The sequence below is a fragment of the Nicotiana sylvestris genome, chromosome 3 (assembly GCF_000393655.2).
Source record: "Nicotiana sylvestris chromosome 3, ASM39365v2, whole genome shotgun sequence".
NCBI classification, from domain to species: domain Eukaryota; kingdom Viridiplantae; phylum Streptophyta; class Magnoliopsida; order Solanales; family Solanaceae; genus Nicotiana; species Nicotiana sylvestris.
In genome coordinates this window covers 151,354,053-151,367,934 of record NC_091059.1, presented here as the reverse complement: position 1 = coordinate 151,367,934, position 13,882 = coordinate 151,354,053, and positions in this window count along the sequence as shown.

The following is a 13,882-nucleotide window of genomic DNA, read 5'->3' as shown; positions in this document are numbered from 1 at the left end:
TCAAGACCCCCAAGTTCGAGAAATACGATGGGCACGGTGACCCCATTGCACACCTTAAAAAATACTGCAACCAATTGCGGGGAGCCGGCGGAAAGGAAGAACTGCTAATGGCGTATTTTGGGGAAAGCTTAGTAGGGATAGCTTCGGAATGGTATATGGATCAGGAAATGTCCCGATGGCATATATGGGATGATCTCGCCAGAGATTTTGTAAAGCAATTCCAGTATAACATCGACATTGCGCCAGACCGAAACTCTCTTTCGAATTTGAAGAAGAAGCCTTCGGAAAGTTTTAGAGAGTATGCTATCAAGTGGCGTGAACAGGCGTCGAGAGTAAAGCCTCCCATGGATGAAGTGGAAATGGTCACTACCTTTCTCCAGGCTCAAGAGTCTGACTATTTCCAAAACATGATGTCGGCCATGGGTAAGCCATTCGCGGAAGCAATCAAGATAGGAGAAATGGTAGAGAATGGGCTGAAAACGGGTCGGATTCTGAGTCAAGCAGCCCTAAGGGCAACCTCTCAGGCCATCCAAAGTGGGTCTGGAGGAACGACAAGGGGGAAGAAGAAGGAAGAAACGGCTATGGCAGCCTCTGAAGCAAGGGAGTATCGTCATCACAGGCCCCATTTTCCGGAAAGGGCCTCACAACACTACTACCCCCACTCAAATGCGGCATATGCTCATCAACCTTATATGGTCATGAATGCCCAACCTTATAACCATTCACCACAACAAGCCAGCCGAGGCCCAGCTCCACCTCCCAGAAATCAGCCTCCTTACCGCAACCACTATAACCCACAACCCCCTCAAAATAACTACCGCTCCCAAGAGCCACCTCGACGGCGGACTTTCACGCCCATCGGTGAGCCATACTCGACTTTGTTCCCAAAGTTGGTTCAGTTGGGTTTCCTACAACCCATCCCTCAAACAAGGCAAAACCCGACATCTCCTTCTTACAAAGCCGGAGTCAGATGCGCCTATCATTCAGGGGCCGAGGGTCATGATACAAACGACTGCTGGTCATTGAAAAGAGTGGTCGAAAATTTGATAGAGCAGGGGAAGATAGTGCTAAGGGACGAAGAGATCCCAAATGTAACTAACAATCCATTGCCCGCTCACAATAATGGGCCGCTGATCGGCATGATTTGTGAAGACAAAGAGTTCGACCCTGCCTTGAAAGCCATAATTGCCATTGTCGACACAGCGAGGAGGCCTGAAACAGACCAGAAATCAGAAAGGGGGGAGGAGGCCAAGGCTGCAGAAAGCAAGCCTGAAAAGAAGGTGGAGAAGAAAGTGGTACCGGCAAAGGGTGGAGTTCTTTACATACCGCGAGGTCAAGCCAAGAAGACGCAGAACTTCGGGATCAAAAAGACAAAACCTATGTATGTGCCAAAAGGGGCCTATGTGGTCCGGGGGACGATTCAACCACCTCGGCTGAATGAGCCAGTGGTTATCGGACGCGTGCCACAAAAGCCAATGACCAACCCGTCCACAGTACCGTGGAATTATCAAAAGACTTTGGTAACATACAAAGGTAAGGAGGTCATGGAAGAACTTCCAGAAAATACTTTCGTTGGAGGGTACTCAAATACCCAAGAACTGAACAACGCCACACAAAGGCGCTTCCCTCCAAAGGAGCCTGTGAGTGTTGAAGAAGCGGAAGTGTTCTTCAAGCAGATGAAGATGCCAGATTATGAAGTGATAGACCAGCTGCGCAAGCACCCTGAGCAGGTGTCCATGCTGTCACTATTAATGAGGTCAACCGAGCATCAAAAGATCCTGCTGAAAACCCTGAATGAAGCATACGTACCGGTCGAAACCTCGGTGGAGCAACTAGAGCGGATGACCGAAAGATTCTTCGCCGTCAACCAAATCTCCTTCAGCAAGAACGATCTACCCCCGGAAGGAGCAGCACACAACAAGGCATTGCATTTAACAGTCAAATGTGAGGACTACTATGTCAAGCGGGTGATGCTGGATGGGGGATCAGGTGTTGACATCTGCCCGCTCTCCACGCTGCAAAGAATGGAAATTGAGACCGGAAGAATCCGACCCAACAACGTCTGCGTGAGAGCTTTCGATGGTATCAAGAGAGACACCATGGGAGAAATAGACCTGTTGCTGGTCATAGGACCAGTCGAATCTCGAGTCACTTTCCAAGTGATCGACATGGACACATCTTACAATTTCCTCCTTGGCAGGCCTTGGATCCATGCGGCAGGAGCCGTGCCTTCTACTCTTCACCAGATGGTGAAGTTCGAGTATGAAGACCAAGAGATCGTGGTCCATGGAGAAGATGAACATGCCATTTATCGGGACCCATCTATCCCGTATCTTGAACCAAGAGAAGGGAGTGAGCATACGGTCTATCAAGCTTTCGAGGTGGTATTGGCAGAGCAGCACGAAGAGGGAGTACCTTGCCCCCAGCCTTTCTTGTCTAACGCTTCGGTTATGGTGGCCAAAGAGATGATCCGACACGGATTTAGGCCAGGGAAGGGGCTTGGACGAACCCTTCAGGGAATGACGGAACCCATTACTTTACCAGTCATCAAGAAACCTTTTGGACTAGGTTTCAAACCTACTCCAGCAGACGAAAAATGGGCAAAGAAAAGGAGAAATGAGGGCTGGAAGTTGCCTCAACCACTGCCGGATTTACATGCGACTTTTGTCAGGCCAGGGTACACTGAAGAAGAAGAAGATGAGGTCTTCACAGTTGAGGAAATCGAGGGAATATGTGGGGCAATGAGGGAAATGCTCTACGAGGTCCACATGGTTCAACCAGGCGAAGGCACGAGCACTGCTGAGATGATATACATGGGGCCAAACGCCAAGCTCCAAAACTGGGAGATCACGCCAGTCCCAACTAGACGGAAGTCCGGGTAGACCTGTCCTGCCACCTTTCCTGTATCACAAGTGATCTCCGGGACATAACTTGAACGTTTTCTTCTTTTCGTTTGTTATTCCGAATTCCTAGTTGTAAACGTTGTTGTCTTCCAATTTTCAAAAGAAAATAATAAAAAAAATCATCATTGCTTTCCTATTCTTTCTTTCGTCCTGATTTTATTACTTTTCCTCTTATCTTCCTTTTCAGTCCTAATAATGCGGCTTTAAATATGACATGCTTGCGGACTTCACGCCCAGGTCACAATGAGCTATTTAACTGCGAATTAATGAATCCAGAACCAGAATATGATGCGGAAGAGGCTTTTAGGGAGATAAACCGAGAGTTGGAATATTTCGAGAATAAACCTAAGCCAAATCTGAATGACACTGAACCGGTAAATTTAGGAACCCCGGAAGAAATCCGGGAGACCAAGATAAGCATTCACACGGACAAGAAAACGCGAGAGGCGATAATTCAACTTCTTCTTGAATTTAAAGACGTGTTTGCTTGGTCATATGATGACATGCCGGGACTAGGTGTCGATCTAGTGGTTCACAAATTGCCGATTCATCCTGATTGTCCTCCGGTTCAACAAAAGCAACGAAAGTTCAAAACCGAGGTCAGTGACAAAATTAAAGAGGAGATCACCAAGCAACTGAAAACAGGAGTGATCCGGGTAGTCCAATACACAACATGGTTGGCGAATGTGGTTCCAGTACCGAAAAAGGACGGGAAAACTCGGGTATGTGTAGATTACCGAGATTTGAACAGAGCAAGTCCTAAAGATAATTTCCCGCTGCCCAACATCCACATCCTCGTTGACAATTGCGCCAAGCACGAGATACAGTCTTTCGTAGATTGTTACGCTGGGTATCATCAGGTATTGATGGATGAAGAGGATGCCGAGAAAACTGCCTTCACCACGCCTTGGGGCACCTACTGTTATCGGGTCATGCCATTTGGTTTAAAGAATGCTGGGGCTACTTACATGAGGGCCATGACCGCCATTTTCCATGACATGATGCATCAGGAAATAGAGGTGTACGTGGACGATGTTATAGTCAAGTCCAGGACGCAGGATAACCACATCCAAGACTTGAGGAAATTCTTCGAGAGGCTAAGGAAGTATGACTTGAAGCTAAATCCAGCCAAATGCGCTTTCGGAGTTCCGTCAGGTAAACTTTTGGGTTTCATCGTAAGCAGGAGAGGTATCGAGCTAGATCCGACTAAGATAAAATCTATCAAAGATCTACCTCCCCCAAGAACGAAGAAAGACGTGATGAGTCTTTTGGGCAGGCTGAACTACATCAGTCGGTTTATTGCCCAGCTGACAAGCACGTGTGAGCCCATATTCAAGTTGTTAAGGAAGGATGCGGCGATTAAGTGGACAACGGAGTGTCAAGAAGCCTTTGATAAAGTCAAAGAGTACCTTTCGAATCCCCCAGTCTTGGTCCCTCCCGAACCAGGAAGGCCACTTTTCTTGTATCTGACAGTCTTGGAGAACTCCTTCGGCTGCGTCCTGGGGCAACACGACGTGACCGGGAAGAGGGAACAGGCGATCTACTACCTGAGCAAGAAATTCACCAGCTACGAGGCCAAATACACTCTGTTGGAGAAGACATGCTGCGCTCTCACATGGGTTGCTCAAAAGCTGAGGCATTATCTCCAAGCCCACACTACATTCCTCATAAGCAGGTTGGATCCCTTGAAATATATATTTCAGAAACCAATGCCTACTGGGAGACTGGCTAAATGGCAAATCTTGCTTACGGAGTTCGACATAGTTTATATCACTCGCACGGCAATGAAAGCCCAGGCGTTAGCAGATCATTTGGCCGAAAACCCGGTCGATGAGGAATACCAGCCATTGGATACCTATTTTCCGGATGAAGAGGTAAACACCGTAGAAGCGATCTCGGAGGAAGCTCATGTTTGGAAGATGTTCTTTGACGGAGCCGTGAATGCCAAGGGTATAGGGATCGGGGCAATTTTGATCTCACCTGCCGGTCAGCACTATCCCGCCACAGCTAGACTTCGTTTCTTCTGCACAAATAATACAGCTGAATATGAAGCCTGCATTATGGGCATACATATGGCAATCGATCAGGATGTCGAAGACTTACTGATTATGGGAGACTCTGACCTGATCATCCGGCAAGTTCAAGGCGAATGGGAAACTCGGGATGTCAAACTTATCCCATACCGACAACATGTGGAGGACCTCAGCAAGCGCTTTAACTCAATAGAATTCAGGTATATTCCGAGGTTTCACAATGAACTGGCAGATGCACTTGCTACTCTGGCTTCTATGCTACCCTACCCGGGCAACGCCCACGTCGATCCTTTGGAAATCCAAATCAAGGAAAGACACGGTTACTGCTGTGTAATCGAGGCGGGATCAAATACGCAGCCTTGGTACCATGACATCAAGAAATTCTTGAAGACACAAGAATACCCCGAGCATGCAACTGGAGATCAAAAGAGGACCATTAGGCGACATGCAAGTGGTTTCTTTTTGAGCAGTGAATTGTTATATAAGAGGACTCCGGACCTCAATCTCTTAAGATGTGTCGATATCGAGGAAGCAAGAAAGATCATGCACGAAGTACACGCAGGTGTATGTGGACCTCACATGAACGGGTATGTCTTAGCGAAGAAGATCCTTAGAGCAGGTTATTACTGGATGACCATGGAAAAGGATTGCTTTAGCTTTGTCCGGAAGTGTCATCAGTGTCAGGTGCACGGTAATTTGATTCATGCACCTCCCACAGAACTGCATCCCATGTCCGCACCTTGGCCATTTGTCGCTTGGGGCATGGACGTCATTGGACCAATTGAACCAAAGGCTTCGAATGGACACAGGTTTATACTGGTTGCCATCGATTACTTCACAAAGTGGGTAGAGGCTGTCACTCTCAAGTCGGTCACCAAGAAAGCTGTAGTGGATTTTGTACACTCAAATCTTATCTGTCGCTTCGGTATTCCTGCGACTATCATTACAGATAATGCAGCAAACTTGAACAGTCACTTGATGGGAGATGTGTGCGAGCAATTCAAGATAACACACAGGAATTCCACTCCTTATCGGCCAAAAGCCAATGGTGCTGTAGAAGCTGCAAATAAAAACATCAAGAAGATTTTGAGGAAAACAATACAAAGTTCCCGACAGTGGCATGAGCAGTTACCTTTTGCGTTATTGGGGTATCGCACTACGGTGCGCACATCGGTGGGAGCGACTCCTTATCTTTTGGTTTATGGAACCGAGGCCGTAATACCGGCAGAGATAGAGATTCCTTCACTTCGAATCATTGTCGAAGCAGAAATCGAGGACAGCGAGTGGGTTAAGACTCGACTGGAGCAATTGACGTTGATTGATGAAAAGCGGATGGCTGCAGTTTGTCACGGACAGTTATACCAACGAAGGATGGCCCGTGCTTACAACAAGAAAGTCCGACCTCGGAATTTCGAAGTAGGACAATTGGTACTGAGGCGTATTCTGCCGCATCATGAAGAAGCAAGAGGAAAGTTTGCCCCAAATTGGAAAGGCCCATACATTGTGAGGAAGATACTGCCGCGGGGAGCATTGTATTTAGGTGATATCGAAGGAAATGACCCCGACACAGCAGTAAATGCAGATGCAGTCAAGAGGTACTACGTCTAAATCATACTCCGGTGGTCCTGACACATTCGAAAATGGCAAAGGTTTTATTCCCCACTGCTCCCTAAACACTACCCAATCCTCTCAAAAAAAAAAAAAAAAAAAAAAAAAAAAACAAAACATTGATTGAGGCCTGAACTACGTTTGACTTGATTCCGAAAGGATACGTAGGCAGCCTCTCCCTGAGGTTCAGTCACACCAACAACAAAATCCCATTCACCCTGAAATGGAAAACCGGGGCATGTCAGACACTTGAGAAGTTTAGTATCAGCTACCTCTCTTCACCAGGTACAAGCCTTCAAATCAATTACCAAAGATGGTGGGAAACCAATAAGCATCACAAAAGGAAACCAGCACACCCTGAGTTGAGAGAAATAAAATGAGAGAGTCTCGGCGGTGAAAACCTTCGGGCACCACGAGGCGACGGGAGAAGAGAAACCAAAATGAGAGAGTTTGTTTAGTAGAAACTCGCAAAGAGTGCTATCAAGCGACGACAGGAAGAGAAATGAGAGAGGTCAGCCAGTGAAAACCCGCAAAGGGCGCTGTTGGCCGAAAAGGAATGACGCCACCCCAAGAAGGTCGCGGCAAAGTTCCACCAGTTTTGGAACCACAGATCTGTTCTGGTCTAGGAAAACGCAAGTTCATGGAAGGTCAGACGTCCAGTCCAAAAGGCATGTCATGTCATTTAAAGCCAGCATTATCTTCCTCAGATAAGTCTTTCTCTCCCCGAAAAGGGTATTTCTTTTCTGATTTGTTTTCCCCTTTTGTTTCTTTTCGAATCCCTTTCGCATTTTAACCCCGAGTTCAGGACACACCGGAAAGGGTAGGTGGCATGGTTTGTTTACACGGAATCCCGTCTCATGAAGGAAAGCACCTCATCTCGTTGATATGATTACCCAAGCATGATGAATCATGACGTTTGATGGTGTTCCGGAGAAAAGGAAAAGAGAGAAATCTTGAAATCTTCCCCAGCAAGTCCACCTTCGGACAAATCCCCACAGAGTCTCCCCCTGTACAAATCCCAACAGAGTCTTGTACAATCTCCCACAGAATCTCCCCAAATTATAAAATTATAAGAAAAAAAAAAGAAAGAAAAAAATGGAATCTCCCCAGCACATCCCAGCGGGTCCTTTGGTAGACATCCCCAACAAGCTTACCCCAACAAATTCTAGAAATCCCACTTTGAAATAAATCCCCCAGCATGCCCATTGTACAAAATCCACACAAAGAATCCACTTTGTAAATATTCCCCACAAAGCTTCCCTTTTGTACAAATCCCCACAAAATACCTCCAATAAAACCCCCGTTGAGAACCTCCAAGCAAAACGGGACACAAAAAAAAAGAGCCTTACGAGGCAAATCATCACAGAATCTGGAAATACAAGCCTGAGCGGTCCAAAGGGTTTCGGCATATGAATCAAATCAATGGCGGGACTTCACAACAGAAATGAAGACGCAACAAAGCAACTGGGAACGATCGAGGTCACCGAACCGACCGTCATTTCCGAACTAACAATTGTTCTTTATCTGAAAAGTTGAAACAGGTATAATCCAAGACAACCGTGCAAGAAGCAGGTGTCGCCCAAAGAGGAAGGTACAAGAAACATTTTGACAATAAGGAATTCACTCGAAAGGTAAGCTTCCACGAAACTCCTTTTTATCTAAAACAAGAAAACTCAAAATAGATCGTGTAGTATTCTCGAGCTTTATCCCCAGCCAGTCAGCATTAGGGTTTTAAACCCTAAACTGAACTTTTTCCTTTTAGCCAGCATTAGAGTTTTAAACTCTAAACTGAGCTTTTCCATGCAATCAGCATTAGGGTTTTAAACCCTAAACTGAATTTTCCTTTAGTCAGCATTAGGGTTTTAAACCCTAAACTGAACTTTTTCCTTTTAGCCAGCATTAGAGTTTTAAACTCTAAACTGAGCTTTTCCATGCAATCAGCATTAGGGTTTTAAACCCTAAACTGAATTTTCCTTTAGTCAGCATTAGGGTTTTAAACCCTAAACTGAATTTTCCTTTAGTCAGCATTAGGGTTTTAAACCCTAAACTGAATTTTCCTTTAGTCAGCATTAGGGTTTTAAACCCTAAACTGAACTTTTTCCTTTTAGCCAGCATTAGAGTTTTAAACTCTAAACTGAGCTTTTCCATGCAATCAGCATTAGGGTTTTAAACCCTAAACTGAATTTTCCTTTAGTCAGCATTAGGGTTTTAAACCCTAAACTGAATTTTCCTTTAGTCAGCATTAGGGTTTTAAACTCTAAACTGAATTCTCTTTAGTCAGCATTAAGGTTTTAAACCCTAAACTGAACTTTTTCCTTTTAGCCAGCATTAGAGTTTTAAACTCTAAACTGAGCTTTTCCATGCAATCAGCATTAGGGTTTTAAACCCTAAACTGAATTTTCCTTTAGTCAGCATTAGGGTTTTAAACCCTAAACTGAACTTTTTCCTTTTAGCCAGCATTAGAGTTTTAAACTCTAAACTGAGCTTTTCCATGCAATCAGCATTAGGGTTTTAAACCCTAAACTGAATTTTCCTTTAGTCAGCATTAGGGTTTTAAACCCTAAACTGAATTTTCCTTTAGTCAGCATTAGGGTTTTAAACCCTAAACTGAATTTTCCTTTAGTCAGCATTAGGGTTTTAAACTCTAAACTGAATTCTCTTTAGTCAGCATTAGGGTTTTAAACCCTAAACTGAACTTTTTCCTTTTAGCCAGCATTAGAGTTTTAAACTCTAAACTGAGCTTTTCCATGCAATCAGCATTAGGGTTTTAAACCCTAAACTGAATTTTCCTTTAGTCAGCATTAGGGTTTTAAACCCTAAACTGAACTTTTTCCTTTTAGCCAGCATTAGAGTTTTAAACTCTAAACTGAGCTTTTCCATGCAATCAGCATTAGGGTTTTAAACCCTAAACTGAATTTTCCTTTAGTCAGCATTAGGGTTTTAAACTCTAAACTGAATTCTCTTTAGTCAGCATTAGGGTTTTAAACCCTAAACTGAACTTTTTCCTTTTAGCCAGCATTAGAGTTTTAAACTCTAAACTGAGCTTTTTCCATGCAATCAGCATTAGGGTTTTAAACCCTAAACTGAATTCTCTTTTAGTCAGCATCAGGGTTTTAAACCCTAAACTGAACTTTTTCCTTTTAGCCAGCATTAGAGTTTTAAACTCTAAACTGAGCTTTTCCATGCAATCAGCATTAGGGTTTTAAACCCTAAACTGAATTTTCCTTTAGTCAGCATTAGGGTTTTAAACCCTAAACTGAACTTTTTCCTTTTAGCCAGCATTAGAGTTTTAAACTCTAAACTGAGCTTTTCCATGCAATCAGCATTAGGGTTTTAAACCCTAAACTGTATTTTCCTTTAGTCAGCATTAGGGTTTTAAACTCTAAACTGAATTCTCTTTAGTCAGCATTAGGGTTTTAAACCCTAAACTGAACTTTTTCCTTTTAGCCAGCATTAGAGTTTTAAACTCTAAACTGAGCTTTTTCCCATGCAATCAGCATTAGGGTTTTAAACCCTAAACTGAATTTTCCTTTAGTCAGCATTAGGGTTTTAAACCCTAAACTGAACTTTTTCCTTTTAGCCAGCATTAGAGTTTTAAACTCTAAACTGAGCTTTTCCATGCAATCAGCATTAGGGTTTTAAACCCTAAACTGAATTCTCTTTTAGTCAGCATCAGGGTTTTAAACCCTAAACTGAACTTTTTCCTTTTAGCCAGCATTAGAGTTTTAAACTCTAAACTGAGCTTTTCCATGCAATCAGCATTAGGGTTTTAAACCCTAAACTGAATTCTCCCTTTGTTCGGCGCTAGGGTTTTAAACCCTACACTGAACTTTTCCCCAGCTAGTCGATATTAGGGCTCCAACCCTGCACTGAGCATGCATATCCTCTTTCATCAATTTTATGAACTACCTAGTGAATAATTAACGAAATTTTCCTAGTGAAACTGGGGCAGAAAATTTCGTTCGTTTGTTTTCTCCCGCAGGTCTGACCTCGAGCCACATGAATCGAAATGACCCACGAGATGAATCCCAGTTCGGAATCAAAGAAGAAAAAGACAAAAAAGAGATATCCCGAGATATCAGAGTAAAGGGAAAGCAAATCGACTCCAACATTTGACTAACGTCCTGACCTCTGCCGGTCACATTTTATTCGGTATCCCGGAGATTAAAAAACAAGTCGCCACAGCTCGCAAGCATCAAGATTCAGATCAGAGTCTACAAGCAGAATCAGCTAAGACCCAAGATCAAGTCGTAAAAGAATCATAGATAGGAATCTTGTAACTAGCAGTTGACATGCATAAAAGTAGTTAAGTTCAGTTTCCAATTTTCGCTTGGTTGTAATAAGGCGGTCAGTGACGTAGCAGTGACAACAGCAGCAGCAGTAGCGGCAAGCATTGCAGTCCCAGGGTAGCCCCAGCTACCAAAACTTCTCGAACTACATTGACCTGATTCCTGTTTAGCCCAGGATATGTAGGAAATCTTTGAAGCAAGATTCGGTCAGATCTTTCAAAAAATGCTTCATACGGAGTGGTCTATAGGCAAAAATCGCTCATACACGCTCACTTGATCTTTGCACGAAAACCCTTCGTGTTTCCGAACAAAGAGGGGCAGCTGTGAGCACGTGATTTTTGTTTCACACGACAATCACTCCAAAAAGAAATAAAAAAACAAATATAATTGGCCCTGCTGTACAATTTCGGATTTCTGTACGGCACCTTGTGGATTTATTTGTGATTTTGGCCCATTCTTATTTATTTACTTTATTAAAATAAAATTCAAAAAATATATATGTGTCCTGCGTATTTCAAACCGTAATTCGGTCGTTAAATAGAAAATCGTGAATAGGCATTTTCGTCCGTGATTTTATTTGGTTTGACTTTACCGGTTTTGAAATATTTTAGTATGTGTGCAAATAATTGTATTTGAGTGTGTATTTAATTTTAATTTGATTTTTTTGGCTTAGCTTTGTTTTAAAATAAATAAGAAGAAAAAAAAAAAAAAAAAAAAAAAATAAAGAAAAGACCCCTTCCGGACTTGGGCCAATTTTAACAAAATTGGCCCAAACAAACAGCCCAAGACCCAGGCCTGCCCAGCCCAGGTCACCTGATGCCCAGGACGTCCAAACGACGTCGTTTGAGTCGTGCCTGATCTGGGCCGTTGATCTCAGAGTGATCAACGGCCAAGATCAATCCCCATAACCCATCAACAAACCCGACCCATTTACACCCGGACCGACCCCAACCCCTTACCCTTGAAACGACGTCGTTCCCTGTTAGCCGAAGGATCCTGGCCCTTCATCTCGTCTCATCCAACGGCCAGGATCCACTTGCCCACTAACTATATAAGCGCATAACACTACCCTGCCCCCCCTATCCAAACCCCAGCCTTCGTCGTCTTCACCACAACACCTAAAACCCTAGCCGCCTCTGCATACTTCCGCCATGAAAGCCGGCGGCATGGATGCCGGTGACCTTCCCTTGAACACCATAGGACCCCCAGGCCATCCTGAACCCAAATCTACCAACCCCATGTTTCGAATCACCCCCCAGGTCCTCGAATCTTCATTCGAAGATTCGAGTCAAAACTCGATCTGACCCAACCAACCCCAGTTTTGTACCAGATACTCCCCAGACCCCCCTCGTGACCGAACCATACTTGGTTTGGTCCGAATCTAACCAGGGAAACATGAATCCCGGATCTGAGTTTTGGAACTTTGTAGTTCCTCGTCACTAGTTCATACCCGTTCGAGCCAAAGAAATTAAGGTCCAAGGGACCTTAATCGAAGTGTTTCTCATCTGAGAAACACTTCGATTAAAGTCCGTTCAGCCTTAAGAAAGTCTGTCCAAGTCCGGTTCAAGGTTTCCGATTTTTCAAGATTTGAGGTGAGTCTGCCTTCTTCCCTTATTTGTTTGGTCCATGTGAGGGATTAGATGTCTGTTCATGTTTTGTGTCAATTTGTGTTTTGAATTTTTATCAACTTTTGTTCGTCCACTCTGTTTGAACATCTGTGTTTGTCTGAATCCTTCTCCTCCTATTCTGATACGACATGCGTATTGGTTGTATTCCAATTTGTACTAACTAACTGATTCCTCGGATGCACCATTCTATTTTAATCAGTATAAGTCGAGTCATGTATCCTATATTTCTGAATGTTTGATTTTCGGCTACGATTGTGTACGATAATGCTAATATAGTCGAGTCGACATGTGTCGTCAATTAATTTCAACTGTCTGAGCATAGTAAATCGATTTGCTTCTGTTGAACATTTGTTGAAATCAATTCAGAATCAGTTTCGTTTACCTATAGCTGTTGATTTGGACCAGTCAATGTAAAAAGGGATTGTTTATGTTTAAATCCTGAATTGGAAGGCATGTGCACTCGTGCACAGCATGTGCATTGGTGCACCTCATGTGCCTTGTGCACAGCCTGTTTTTCTGCATTAAGAAGCTTTTAAGTTTTAAACAATCTGACAGTATATGCTGTCAGATATATTTTACTGCCCATACTTGCTTTTAGATAATAAAGTAAAAAAGTTAAAGCCTGCTAAGGGAATGTCATGGGATTAATACTTAAATAGTTGAGTGGAAACTGAAAAGTAATGGGCACATGGGAGGGGTATCTGATTAATCTAACAGGCTGTAAAAGTTTTGATGTGGAGGCTTATAAAAGGGGAGGATCTGAGATTAGGACAGGGGGGATTAGAGAAGAAACCCACACACACTGTGAGGAGTTTTGAAAGAGAGAGTTGATAGAGATACACAGAAAAAGCATACAGAGATAGAGAGAGGCAATGAGAGGGAACATCTGAAAGTTTCAAATTCTGAAAACAGAAACTGGAAAAGTTTTCTCTTTGATAAACCAAATAGATTTCAAATTGAGGACTGATATTAGAACTTGAAAAGAAAGGAGATAGGGAAAGAGATATCACAAAAATCAGGAATTGTCTTCTCCCTACTGTTTGTCGATTCTCATTTTGTTCAAACTGTCCAAGTTAGTCCTGTTTTCCTTCAAGTGTCAGTTAAGTCTATTGTTTGGATTTGTTTGTTGGCTTCCCCTGGAATTGGATTGCTTGATTCTCTGACTCCATTACTACTGGGAATTTGTCTCATTCTGCCTCTCCTCCATTGGCTTTATTGGCCTCTTGCACTGGGATTTCTGTTCTATTTGGCACCTGCTGTTACTGCTGTTGTTTGGTATCGCTTCTATTGCCCTACTGACCCCTTGCTTCTCCTGTTGTATCCAATATCCAGGTACATACTAAGACTCGCATTTGATGTAACAATGAAAGCATGAATCAAAAGATTTGAAGGAGTTATAATCACCTGTTGTATTGCTTACG